Here is a 474-nt window from a genome sequence, read left to right as displayed (position 1 = left end):
GGAAACTCCGACACTAGCTATCCCAAGCTAGAACACAAGACGTCGGAAACTCTGACACTAGCTATCCCAAGCTAGATCACTTGTTTCCCGGGTACAAGTAAACCCAAAATACTCCAATTTCAGGTTCGGATCAATCTTTCCTTGTTTTGGAAATCCTCCAAAAATAAGAACAAAAACTCACAAAGAATTAGAAAATTTTGAGCACAGATTAATACAATAACAGCTCCTTAAATGAGCAAATATAACAATAAAAGCTTTACTCAAATGAAGAATCCTTTTTTCAGATTTTCTCAAAGTGGATGAATGCTTGAATGCTTGAGAAGAAGTTGATTGTTGATTGAAGATCTCTTGAAAGCTTTGAACAATCTCTAGATCAAGGTTGAAACAATAGGCGTGAAGAATTCTCTCCTTGAAAGATCTTGCTTTTCTCTTTCACAATCTCTCTGGTATATTGTGGATCCTCTCTCTTTTTCT

The sequence above is a fragment of the Elaeis guineensis genome, chromosome 9 (assembly GCF_000442705.2).
Source record: "Elaeis guineensis isolate ETL-2024a chromosome 9, EG11, whole genome shotgun sequence".
NCBI lineage: Eukaryota > Viridiplantae > Streptophyta > Magnoliopsida > Arecales > Arecaceae > Elaeis > Elaeis guineensis.
This window is presented reverse-complemented; position numbering follows the sequence as displayed.